This window comes from Lissotriton helveticus, chromosome 2_1 (genome assembly GCF_964261635.1).
Source record: "Lissotriton helveticus chromosome 2_1, aLisHel1.1, whole genome shotgun sequence".
NCBI lineage: Eukaryota > Metazoa > Chordata > Amphibia > Caudata > Salamandridae > Lissotriton > Lissotriton helveticus.
This window is the reverse complement of record NC_136059.1, coordinates 1300959948-1300972698: the sequence shown is the minus strand read 5'-3', so window position 1 is coordinate 1300972698 and position 12751 is coordinate 1300959948.

The following is a 12751-nucleotide window of genomic DNA, read 5'->3' as shown; positions in this document are numbered from 1 at the left end:
AATGGTCTCATCGAATAGGTCTTTGGCCTTCCATAGGGCGAGGGTGTGAAGATGGTCCCTGGAGGAGCGACTGGGTATGAACTCTACTTGCGTGGTCTGTATCAGAAACCAGATTACCTTTCAAAGGCAAGCCGCCAGCACGCCAGTGAGGATTTTTATATCTCCATTGAGTAAGGAGATGGGCCAATAGCTGCCACACAGAAGGGGGTCCTTCCTCTCTCTGTAGGGAGTACTGCTATCACCACCTTATTAGAGATGGGGCCCAAAGAACCCGTCTGCTCTGCCTCCTGAAAGGCGGCAACGAGTGAATCAATGACATTCCCTCCCGCCCATTTATAAGCCGTCCTTGCTGGGAGCCTTATGGCAGGGAAGCTTAGAGATGTCTTTTGCTATTTCAATCTTACTGATTTCTCCTTCCAGTAGGGCACGACTCTCCTCTGTGAGACTTGGAAGATGCACACCCTCAAAGAAGTCCACTGTTCGCTCAGCACTGGCCGCTTTCTCCAGAGTATGTAGAAGATTGAGAACTCATCAGCTCTGCCAAGTACCACGCACCAGGCGTTAGACTAATGCATTTCAGTGTGGTGGTTCGCATCATCGCACTGAAATTGGAAGTCACGCATAATAGCGCTTCGTCAGCAGCGCTGTAATCATGATGCAGCCTTCTGACTATTGAAACTAAAGCTGATTTCTTCATCTGGAGTGTCAGTGCGCTCTGCTCTCTGATTCTGGCAGGCTTGGGTGAGTCTGCAGCTATTAGCTGCAACAGTGTAAAATAAATTCCCCCTCAGCTGGCCAGAGCCTGATTAATGACATCATATTCATGACTCTGTGACGTGACTAGTGTGCTTCCGGCTGCAGTTAGAATAAAGTCCAGACAGAGATCGTTAGCACGTGGTTAAAACTGCTCCTCTGATATGATTAATTTTGACCGCTAGCGCTACAGTGCGCTCGAGTGATTTGCAAAGCGCAGCACTTCCCGGTAGTGAAAAGTCAGTGCAGCGTATTACTTCAATCATAGAAATGTTATCAGGGGCAAGGGCGGTGGATTCACACATTTCCTGTACTTTCTCTCGATCGGAGGGTCGGTGCCGGACAATACTGTCGAAGAGATGCTTGCTGCTTGTCTTCAACTCCTCTTTGGAGAGACAACTTCCTAATTAAATACATTAATTACCTGGTCTGTTTTTTTTGTGGCATAGAATGCTTTATTTATTAGACCAAGAAGCTCTTTAAAGTAGTGCCACCAAACTTTCCTTCTGCTACTGTTCTCCGGGTCACATCAGGTCTCACATGTACACACTGTTGCGGAGGAGCCATGTCCTGTCAGCGCGCATGCTGTGGCAGGATGTTTAACTTCCTGTCTTCCAGCTGGGCCCCACAGCACCCAAGAATGCCTCTGCTGCATGGCACAGAGTTGAAGGGGGAAGCCGGTGTTTGAGAATCGACCACTTGCTCCCTTTAGTCCTCCTGACCTCGACGTGCTGTTGCTGTGCCCTGCCCAGGCAGACTCTAACTTGTGCATGTACTCACTTCGCCAGTGTGAGTCTCATAGTGGGAGCAGGTGGCAAAGACTGAGGCAGGTCATCATGATTCGCTGTCTGACTCTCTGACGCAGAGATAGGCTAGCATTCTTCACAGTGCCACGCTAGCAGCTCCTCTCGGTGGATCATTCTGACAACTGTAAAGAGACTCAGATAAGTTGGCTATTCATTTAATAATATGCTGCTGCTGACATTTCAAATGTTTGTTACGAAAATGGGGAGGGGGTTCCAGCACACTAAAGTTGGCTGTCTGTTCTGTAAATGCAGGACCATTTATGTTTTGTCTAAACTAGCAGTTTGGCTGATTTATTAGTAGTGCAAAGTATTTAATATCCTTGCTTGACCGTGGTGCTATGAAGCAGCAGCCTTTGTTTTTCCAGCACGGTGAGACTTTCTAAAGTCAGAGATAAGTCAGGTGATTAATGTTCCTGCTGGAGAGAGGTCGGAGTGTTATCTATTGTCAGATTCCACTCTCATCATTAAGTAGCACAGAGTGCTATTATGCCTACTGCAAAGAAAATCGACCAGCATACTGTATTGAATTAAACTGTATTGTATGTGGATAGCTCAGTGGGTTGCTGCTTTTGTCACATAGATCCCTTTGAGACTTGTGGTTCAGCCGCTCCTGAAGCAAAGATTGGGGTGGAGGGAGACGATTATTTAGAAATTAAATCATAGTTTTAAAAGCACCCGCTGCAGAATTTGACTTTCTTGTTGCTCAAATGAGTGTGATTTCTGATATTTGTCTATTTCCATTGACTTCAATCCATGATTTTGGTCGCAAGAAAGTGCCACTCTAAGTATCACTTATTTAGTCATTGAATGGCTCTCTTAAACTCACTGAATTTATGAAAATGTCAAACATAAGCAATCTGAAACATTGGCAGCTATACTCAAATGGGTGTAATTTCTGATATTTATATGATTCCCTCATCTACATTGCTTGATTTTGCTGGCTAGAAAGTGTCACTCATAGTCGTTGAAATGTCACTCATAATTACACTGAAATTATGAAAATGTCACACATAGCAATCTGAAACCTTGGCAGCTATGACTCATTAACTATGTCTTGCAGGCAGGTGAGGACCTCACCACCCACAGAGTGAATGGCGTCAATGGTCAAGGCAGCCTCATGTTGGTGCACTTGAGAGGCCAAGATGCGACTGGACTTTTCTCCTTGCTCATAGTGGCGGCATTTGAGCCGATGTAATTCAAATACAGCTTTGGATGTGTATAATTTATCTGGTTCCAGGTGGCCTTCTCTAGTCACAATGGGTAAGACTAGCCGGGAAGTTAGTCCAGTCATGCACTGTTCACTTGGTGTTATGTTACACCTACTCAAATTTACAAGTTGGATGAATTAATAAACGATCACTTTACATTCATTTTAATCTTGCATTGTGTTCATCAAAGTTCATGTCTTACATCAAATGTCATAAATCAATCACAATTCATTATTTGAACATTATATGTACAATCAATATATTCTCATAATTCTTCATGTATTTCAGATCACTGTTAACTTTTTACACATCTTAATTGCGTGCCCGATGCATTTCGGTACCCAATCGGTACCTTCCTCAGGGGCCACTATAAAAGAAAAAATGGAGATGTGTTCACTGTTGTGTGAGCCCATGGTTGCTTGTTCATGAATCTAAATGAAGTGTAATCTCTCATACCTTAATTAAGTTGATAGTGGTTGAGTGTCACCTGTAATTGAAAACAACTGCTTGTAACGTGTGTCAACTATTCTGACAAATTGGTTCTCCAAAATTATGTTTATGGTGCGGCTTACCAGAATATACTCTGCAATCTCGAAGATGTGTGTTGTAATGAAATTACACAGACGTAGTCTGTTAATTGTATGCCAATCCATCCAGCCGGACCGGCTGAGTGGGCAAATTACTCAATATCATGTGCACATAATCTGTTGTCATACCTGGTTATATTGACCGTCGACTTTAGATCTAAAAGTCATTAAAGAAACAGTGGGAAATAGGATTAATGTCTGCCCCATGTGGGATGTTACACTACACGACTCTGTTTGCGGACGCGGTTTCCTTCCTGATAATGCGGCTGTAATCGCGAATCTGAAAGAAATCAGAGACGCGAGTAAGTTGATATTGTTTAAAATGCCTTTGCGGTTGTAAACGGAAAGATTGCCGATATTCCCAACGTACCTGATAATGTCTTGTCTACCTCGATGTCGTTCTCGACACGTTCGAAAAATAAGCCGATTGCCGCCATGGCTGTGAATGGTCATTATACACGGCTGCTAGTACTAACATAAAAAGCGGACTTGTTCTCAATGACACCGGTAACGTTGTGCTACCCGATCGCCATCTTAAAAGGGATGTATAACGTGTAATCAACGAGTATGTTAAAAAAAAGGATCCCTAGTTGAATAATCATAGAGGGGTCACCTATTAGATGTAAAGGCTGTTTAGTATTACATCAAATATGTTATTTGAGTATGTATTCAAAGACACTTTCAATCCGGAGGATAGAGGATGAGTCCTCTCTTCTGAGCTCAGTGTGCCCGTATGCTTGCGAAACAATATCTGTTCTCAAATTGCTGGCGTCAAGATCTAACCCCTTGATAAAATTAGAGATTGATCTATCTTAATGGTGCGGAATAATAAAGTGTATTTAATAAGAGCCAGGAGATTAAAGTGTAGAACTGCTGCTGTGGGAGGATACGGATACCCAATTGTCCTCTAGGTATGTGGAGACATGCGCATGCATTTGGGATTTACCCTGAGGGGTGCTGTAGCTCTGTATATTCAGGGGCCATGGCTTGTGGCCTAGAGAGGAGAGTCCTAGGTCCAGGGATAGCAAGACCAGTGCATGATCAGAGAGTGCTGCGTTCAGGATCCCAGACTCTCCGGTAATAGCTTCCACCTGATGGAGTCCAAGAAGTAGTTCAGTCTGGATGGCATGTTGGGTACCAGTGAGAGGAAGGTATACTCCCAGTCCGTTGGGTGGGAGATATGCCAGTGGTCAAGCAGAACGGTGTATTAAAGCATGTCCCTCAGGAGGGTCCTGTCTGTGTTGTTGCCCATGTCCAGTGGGCCAGTTCGGCCCAGCGATGTGTCATGCGCTACGTTCCAGTCACCCCCGTTAGGTAGTGGGAGGCCCAAATCTTGGTGAGGAGGTGATTGAGTTGGAGCAGGTAAGGGCTCATCACCCCGCTGGGACATACATCAAGCCTACGCATAATGTCCGTTCCCCCTACTTGGCAATAACATACCGCCCATACGGGTCAGACGAGGCCTTAATAACCGTAATGGAAAGCGCACTGTGAAGGAGATCGGAGAATCACAACTCAGTGTTTCCTTGGTGGTCCATCCTTGTCTCCTCTAACGCTAGACAACTACTGTGCACCACTCTCCTCATCCAAACTCATCACTGCCTTTTGGACTCCAGATTAGCAAGGTGTGTCTCCTGTAGCAGGGTTACATCCATTTGTTTCCCCTCTAGATATGACAACACCTTCTTGTGCTTTATGCAGTGCATTAGCTCATTGGCATTCCACAAGATGAAGCAAAGGTGAGTCGGCGACGGCAGGTGCGGCGCAGCCATTGTGGCAATGTGCGTATACTGGTGGTGACTCAGATTATAAAGGTCTGGAGAGGGCAGGTCCTAGGAGGTGGGGTGTGGCATGGGGGGAGCTAGTAGGGAGAGAGTGGGAGATGAAAAGAATGTGAAGGGAGAGCGGGGGAGAAGAGGAGTGGGGGGTGAGAAAGGGGTGAGGCAACAGTTGGGCACATAAACCCCTTGGACACATCCCGGGCAGGCTGCTAAATGTACAGGAAAAAGGGGGGATTGGAACAAGGTGGGAGTTGGGAGCTAGGAGGGATTATCTAGCTGACCCTGAGTTGCTTTATAACCTTAAGAGCTGAGGTCTGTAGCTGAAGGTCTAGGCTTGTGGCGCCAGCACGCTGGGCACCCCATCCAGAGAGGCAGGGCACAAAAGTGGATTCAGATACCCAGTGTGCAGGTGGGGCCACAGTGGAAGTCAAGTCTATGTGACAGCGGTTTTGGGCATCTCCCCGGTATCCAGCCAGCAGTCAAAGATGCAATCCAGAGCCTGTGAAGCATGGAGGTCAACCATAGTGGGGGGGGGGGGGGGCACCCACAGGTCGACTCTGTGCATTCTCTGGAGTAAGGTTTCAAGTAAAAGTAGGAGGTCCCACAGGATGAGGTTGGGATGGTGTTACCCATAGAGGCAAGTAATTAGCTGCCGGCTAACAGGCCCAGCAGGTGTATAAAATTCAACATAGGAAAACATCATAATTAATCTGAATGCATCTGAATACATCAAAATACATAAACGCATGTCAATACGTAAAGTGGGGCAGGGGCCTGCTGGTATGCATCAAGCAAGGCAATGCAACAGATAACAAAACATGGTACAGCCGCACTAAACTATTGTCCGCTAGCTGTGCATTTCACACAGTACTAAGAAGAAGTACATGCATGTAACAGGATACTCATCCATTTGCTGATGGAGGGTAAGGGCCACCAGTCATGAGTGCTAAGGCAGGAGAGGCGCCAAGCCAGATGGTTTGTCACATGTCTCAGCCATCAGGGTAGGCGTGCTTTAGTGGTGATCAGGATTTGTCTCGGCCCTGGTCTTGTGTGATGGCTGCCACTGCTTTTAGGGCCAGGTATTTGTCAACCTGGGAGCAGGACGTCCTCTCTGGAACTCTGCCCCTTTTGTGTTTCCTGCTGTTGCACCATTGGCCAACTGAGTAAGTGGGGGAGGTGGTGTGGTGGGTGGATGGTGGCCCGAGTGTGATTCCAGTGGGGGCAGGGTCCATTTTATAAATGAAGAGTCCTTCCAAGAAAAGATGCAGAGCCTCCGGATCAAAAAGGTATTTGGACATGTCATCATTCGTCATTAGGCTTTGGTTGGTTCAGATAGTCTATACCTAATGTCCATTTGTTGGAGCAGAGGCCAGAGGTCTAGGACAGCCTTTCTGTGGTCGTTGGACTCCTGTGAAAAACTCCACTGGAATAAGGATTTCTTGCCCCTCATGATCATAGGAGCTGTGTGATTGGGCCGCAGTTAGGAACTGCCGCACTTGCTCATGCCTGAGGAAGCAGGCTATAATGGGGCAAGGTCTCCCCATTTGGTCCTGCTGCAAGGGGACCATGCAGGCCACCCCTTGAGTTCCAATGATGGGGTAAAGCCTAGGCCTGTGAGGGTGGGAAGGTGATCCTTGAGGAAACCCCTGACGTCCACACCCTCAGCACGTTCCAGAAAACCTAAGAGGCAGACATTGTCTCTGCAGCTTCTGCCCTCCAGGTCAGTGGCCTTGCTCCTTAAATTGTTCACTATGCCTCCCCAGTTTGGAACCACTATGCTATTGGATTCAAGGTATGCCAGCTGATGAGGTATAATACCCTGAAACCAGTCCCAGGATCTTTGTTTCTGGGGTGGCAGAGTGACCAAAAGAATGAGGGATTCAACCCATATCTCTTGACTGGGGCTGATTAGTTGAAAAGTGTGAGTACTCTGTCCATTATCTTGTTGTGTTTGCTATGTTCACCCTAAGTAGCCAAGGGTATGCCCAGAAGTGGTGTCTTGCTCGCTGTGCCCCTGGACTCAAGTTTGCCTGGCTGATGAGCATACATGGAAATCCTTCCCAGGATGCTTGTTTCCAGTCCAGGAAGGGCCTGACAGTTTGGGCTGGACTGTTCCAATGAGGAGCAGGGTCAAGACTAATTTGCATATAGCTCGGTCCAAACTGGGGTGGCATAGTGAGTAATAGCATGATGGATTCAACTCAGATCTCTTGACTAGGGGTGAATGATTGAAAAGCTTCAGCACTCCATCCATCATCTTGTTGGGTTAAGGTAGCCCGTGTCAACTTATCTCTTTTAATTTAAATGAGGGAATTCCAATTAATTTCAACATCAAACAAGGTTTCCAAATAGGAAAATACTAGTACCTTCGATGGAATATGTTCACTCACCCAAAAGGTTTTGGATTCAGTGGATCATGGTCCTACTACCATGATAAAGGATTTATTAAAATGTGTAGCAACGTCCAAGTCCTCCAGGAAAGCAACAAATGCATCCAGGAGGATTTGCAGGCCTCTCGCAGTTTTAGCTAACAAGACACCATCATCCTCATAAAGTAATACTGGAAATGGATGCATTTCCACTGAGGGGCAATCAGCACCTGTCACTATAAGCACCTTCACAATAATTGATGTACAATGTGAGTAAAAATGGAGCAAGTGTACAGCCTTGCTGAACTCCTCTATTAGGAGTAACGTGCCAGATATAGGAAAACTCCCTTGTGTGGAGAAGTAGGGCTGACGCATTTGTATGAAGTTTCCTCAAGAAATGAACACTATCAGGTTTAACACCTCCCTTGCCAAAAAATCTTGCCATAATATAGAACGATTGACTCTTTCGAAGACCGAGGGTAGGTCCAGAAAACCCATGTGAATGGAACCAGTTCTTGCTACTGTATATTTATTAATAAATAGGTATAGGTTCTAACATTGGTCATTATAAGACCTGCCTGGTCTAAATCTATACTGAAGATCAGACAGTATTTTATTTTCATCTGCCCAAATAGTCATTCTATTTAAAAAGACCAGACGCATAACCTTCACTATGGAGTCAATCAGTGAAATTGGCCTATTACACTGGGGTTGTCCTTATCTCCTTTTTTAAAAAACGCGACTATGAATGACAAAGTCCAGGAATGTAGGGAACCCTCCTTAACTACTACTATCAGGACCTGGGACCTGGGACTTTACTCTTATAGACTCCTGAGATGCTGACTTTAACATCCTGTAGGGAAAATACTAAATTGGAGACCACATCGCAGGACCGGTTATTTTAATTTTTTTCTCCATTGTTTGAATCTGTTTTATAAGATTTTTATTAACAATACAGACATACACAGCATACATTCGTTTTTTGTGATAGCCATTTGGTTGGTTCATTGATAATGTGTATATAGCAATACAGATTCAATCAGATTAGATCTGTGTACCTGTCCACTGTGTGTGTAAGTGTCTCACTAATCAATCAATGATGCCAATTGTAGATCTGCAGTGCTTGAATACATAATGTGTATCGACTCTGTAATTGCCTGCTATGTAGTGGTCTGTCAACTGGGGAGGTGGATAATAATGAAACAGGGCAACATATAACATAACAGATGATTGTATAATAAAACGTGAGCACTCCCTGGACCTCTTACTCCATGTGTTCCCTTTGCTATCATGTATAAGGAGGAGTTTGGTGTGTGTCCAAGGGATAACATTGGGTAATGCACAAACGTGTCGCTGGCCATTATATAAGACCCACATCCTCTTCAGTGTCTATCCCCCACTCAATATGTGTTCCAAGGCATTGTTTTTGGTCGAGGCCAGAACATGTATATCAGCGTTGTTGATGTTTTGCAGCTTGGCCAACACCACATCCCAACTTGTAGCAAATGAGGTCTGTCAAATACCCAGGGTGTCCTCTCGGCATAGTGCAGCACTCTCTGCTTTAGCCCATGTCAGCATGGAACACCTCCACACTAATATGTAAGTGTGTTCAAGAGCTTTCCATCTCCTGGTGATCATCCTCTTATATATACACAAAAGGAAGTAAGGTGAATACAAGTAGCATAATTTTACAAATATATGAAGTTATACAGTCGCTTTGTTAAAACTGCCCTCAGCCACAACAAGTTGTGGCATGCCTAATCATAGGGCTGCTACTGAACTCTTCGGCACAGACCAACGCTTGAGGTGGACCAATAGGGAGGGGTAGACAATACAAACAATTAGAAACAGGAAAAAGAAACGGATCCTATATAGGTGCAGACAAAAAATGCTAAAACTGACTAAGAGATATTTTTATAACATTTTAATTCCTAGATTCCCTAGTCAGGTATATAAAAAAAGGGTATAAGAGATACCCCCAGATGGTGGTGGCGTGAGTGAATTATGCACTCACCACCCCTCCATTCTGCATAGAGGTCAACATCAAATCAAAAGTCTTTATTTAGATATAAAACAAATATCTTTAAAAGAGAATTTCCAGTTCATATTATTTGCAAATACTAAAAACAGTACAAACAGTCAAATGCACAGCGAGAATATAAATAATCATCTCCTCGGTCTCCTAGGTACAAGAATTATTAAAACTGCTCCCCTGAGCTGCGATTACATACATAAAACAAACCATGATCACAAGGTACTATTTAAACTATTCTTATCACTAATTGCCTAGTGGTTTGAGATTTTTAAAATGCATTAATTAATTTAAAACAGGTAGGGGAAAAGCTGTGGCAGACCGCTTTTGTTTAAGATTGCGATATGCATGCTGGATCAAGTTTGTCAGTCTTATATTTAGATCTGTGTTATCTGGGTTCAATGCCGCAATAATGGCTTGCCTACAGGTCCGAACACCCAGCCGATTCCATTCCCCCCTCAGCTTAAGCCTACGTTGGAGGTCGAAGGCGGGGCAAATGCAAACCACGTGCAGTAGCGTTTCTGCTACTTCGCCGCACCCTCTGCAAGTTGTGTCCTCCTCCGTACGACGCCAGGGAGGTACATTTTGCAAAATTCGCCAGTCGCCCATTCTAATAGTTATGAAACTGCGTTTTAAGTACAGTGAATAAGGGCTGGAGAGGTAAGTGGCAGGGATTAGCCGAGTATAGTAGTTAATAACTGCCCACGAGTGACTTTGTTTTAAAAACAGTGCTTTGTCAATAATGAGTGATCGCATTCTTACACATTTTTTGATTGCGAGCTTAAATGCAGGCTGACTGGGATTGAGGGCCCAGAGGCAGTCTGCTGACATTTGTTGGATATAATCCTTAAGAAGACGGCCAAATGTTCCTCCTGGGTTTTTCTCAGTTATTTCTTGCCAGACTAGGGACTCTAGTGTGCCTGGGTTGGATAGAGGTCAACATGTTTCTGCCGGATTCGGTCTCTCTACCGACATTCGTCAGGACAAACAGGATCCCTATGCTACTTTTCCCCATTGATATAAATCCCCATTGGTATTAACACTGTACTAAATATAACTCGACCTGTAAGTCTGGAGCAGTCCAGTACACTTACTCATCAGATGATAACTGTAAGTGGAAAAAATGAAAACAGTGATAGCAATCTGTACAGAGATATATACACAAATAAAATAATGCAAGTGAAAACATAGTGCTCTACATGCTAACTTCATTAAAGCAACTCAATTGGTGCGACTAGGGTGTTTAATAATTCATTAATAACACACCCTAACAACTGGGCAAAACATGGCCCTCTCTTTTTTATATTTATATTAAGACCACTAATTCTGAGTAACTCATATCCAAGACAAGCTATGTTTAAATACCGGTGGTATGGATAACACATCTGTAAAAATAAGGTGTGGTGGCACTACGTGCCCCACATTGTACTCATAGTTTTATCATTGAATGTGATCTCTTAGGGTCATACAAGTCTCTTCACTCGGCACACCTTACAGAGTTTATTATGATGAGTTCTAGAAAAAGCACCGGAGTAGAGGGCGACATCCTGTAGTCACACTGTGTGAGGAGAAATGGTTAAAGAGTAAGTGCTAATACCTCCAAAGTATACACAATTCTGGGACACCATTGTTCACTACAAACATGTCAGTATTCAGTAGTACTGAGGCTGATTGGTAAAAGTTAAAGCCATTCCATCAACTGATTTCATTGGCAAACGCTGAAACGGCTGCTCGTGTCCCCCAGTGTGCTGCGATTGCACTCAACTGTTTGTTGCAGGAAAGAAAACCCCCCAGTTCTCAATACTTCATCAAGGGTGGTCAGCCGCCCCCAAATCATTCTCTCCTGGTGCCGCGTAGGTACACTGACCCATGAGGGATCGTTAGCCATAAATATACATTCACTTCTCATCACGTGGGGTTCATGTGACGTACGTACCACGTAGAACATCATGCTCAAGGTTCACGCAACTAGACCGCTAAACAACGTACCACGTTATGTTATGCCTTCCTGAGTGAATTAGAGAAATGTGAAGTAGGATAAGAAATAGGATAAGAATGTCTATGTTATTATATCTAAAATCTAAATCTAAAAGGTGACATTGGCTAAATGGCAGTGCAGAAAACAATGTTTGAAAAATATGGTGTGCCCTAGAAGACAGTAAGGACATACAGTAAGGTATCAATTTCCAAACAATCCTCGCGGTGCTAGGAAGCCACAGTGTCAATGTCGGGTAGCCGCGTAGCACAGAGAAACCAGATAGCAGTACTCTGGTGTATACAGAGCAATGTTATTACCAAAAGAAAGCATATGGATAGGCTACTCATAGGAGGGGAGACAGCTAGCACTGAAGGACATTAGAGAAAGAGGGCTGTTGCTAGGATAAGTGGCTAGGTGGCTCTAGACTCATATGACCTACCCAGGGCCATCCATGGGATGTCGTAATTTGGCCCTGTCTCATGACTGTGGAACCTGTAGACCCACTTCTGTTCATATATGAACAGGGCATGTGAGGGGTCCCTCATGTTGGGTGAGTTGAAAGGTTTATCCAAAACGGTCCAATCAATATCTTCAACAGTATGGCCCTTCTCAACATAATGTAATGCAAGACTTGTAGTGGTCCTAGCACAGCGTATGTTACTCCTGTGCTCCATTATTCTCACTTTGACTTCATACCCATGTAGATCAGACTACAAGGGCACCTGATTATGTAGATTACATTACAGGAGTTGCAATTGTTGTGCACTCACTGTTCCCACAGGTACTTGAGGCCCACGTCAACATTCTTGCTGTTAGTTATCAACCTACATTACATCACATGAGCCACATCTTGTGTTGCCTGTGCATGGTGGGAGATCCCAAGCTCCATGAGCAGACCCCCAAGGGCTGGTGTGCAATCTAGAGTGGACCAAATGATCCGTGATATTCAAGCCTCTTCTGAAGGAAACAGTGGTTTCTCGAGGTGGTGGCTGCTGAAATTAAGTATCCGTCAATGTCTCAAGATGATACGTTTTATTGCTGTAGGGACTGTGTTAAATGTAGTGACACATATGGTGTTCTTCTTCTCGGTCTCTCTACTTTCTCCAAAAGGGCATGCCTCTGGCAGTTCCATGCTCTCGTTTGTACCCTCCATACCACTTGCCCCAGGTAACCTCTGTTGTTCAGTTTAACAGATAGGAGGGCAGCTTCTTCCCTGAAATTCTCTTGTTCTGAACAG